Source organism: Bison bison, unplaced genomic scaffold (genome assembly GCF_000754665.1).
Source record: "Bison bison bison isolate TAMUID 2011002044 unplaced genomic scaffold, Bison_UMD1.0 scf7180017861728, whole genome shotgun sequence".
Classification (NCBI taxonomy): domain Eukaryota; kingdom Metazoa; phylum Chordata; class Mammalia; order Artiodactyla; family Bovidae; genus Bison; species Bison bison.
The window spans coordinates 8,944-10,029 of record NW_011492300.1 but is presented as its reverse complement, the minus strand read 5'-3'; the positions used below and the strand labels follow the sequence as shown (position 1 = coordinate 10,029).

General features: G+C 37.1%; 1 pseudogene; it reads right to left on the bottom strand.

The window, feature by feature from the left end:
* Positions 1-529: 529 nt before the first annotated feature.
* Positions 530-932, bottom strand: LOC104983137 (annotated as a pseudogene).
* Positions 933-1,086: the final 154 nt, after the last annotated feature.

Below are 1,086 nucleotides of genomic sequence, written 5' to 3'. Positions count from 1 at the left end.
TATTTATTTATCACTTCATCTATCAGTGCATAGTTACATTGTTTCCATATCTTGGCTATTGTAAATAATGCTGCAGTGAACATAGGGGTGCATGTATCTTTTCAAATTAGTGTTTTTGTTTCTTTGGATAAATACCCAGAAGTAGATAAGACTTCCCTGACTGTCCAGTGGTTGAGACTGTGCTTCCAATGCAGGGGGCTCTGATTTGATCACTGGTTGGGGAACTAAGATCCCACACGCCGAGCATTGCAGCAGGAAAATAAAATTAAATAAATAAAAATTAAAATACCCAGAAGTGGAACTGCTGGATCACATAGTAGTCCTATTTTTAATTTTTTGAGTAACCTCTATACTGTTTTTCCATAGTGGTTGTATCAATTTACATTCCTACCGACAGTGCATAAGGGTTCTCTTTTCTCCACATCTTTGCCAACACTTGTTATTACTTGTTTTTTGTTTGATTGTAATAGTCTTTTTTTTTAAGTAAAGAATCTCAAATTTTTATTGTCTTCATAATAAAATATGAAGCTCAAAACTGGATCACTTGGCCTTTTTCTTATCTCCTCCTAGCTAAAAATGCTTGTATCTCTTAATAGCCAACATTCTCTTAGATCTGCAGTTGGGCTCAATGCATTCAAGCCCGAGTACAATCTACTTTGTAGTTTTAGCCTTTTTCTGGAAAATCGGCTTAGTCTGCCCACCATAGTCACTCTGCTTCCTGTCAAAATGCTGCTTTCCCTGGCCATACAGAGAATGCTTGCCCTTCTTGTACTATGTCACTTTGTGAGGTTGGTACTTGCCATACTTGTAACAGAAAGTCCAGTGGGCTTTGGGAATGTTCACCATGTTTGCAAGAGCGTTATCAGAGAAAAGAGACCTGGCCAGAAAAGAAGTACATCCATCATAGTCGTTTTAACAAGTGTGAGGTAATATCTATCCCACTGTGGTTTTGAATTGCATTTCCATGATGATTAATGATGTTGAACATTTTTTCATGTACCTGTTGGCCACCTTTTGTCTTCTTTGGAAAAATGTCTTGTTCAGATCTTTTGCCCATTTTTAATCAGACTTTTTTTGCTGTTGACT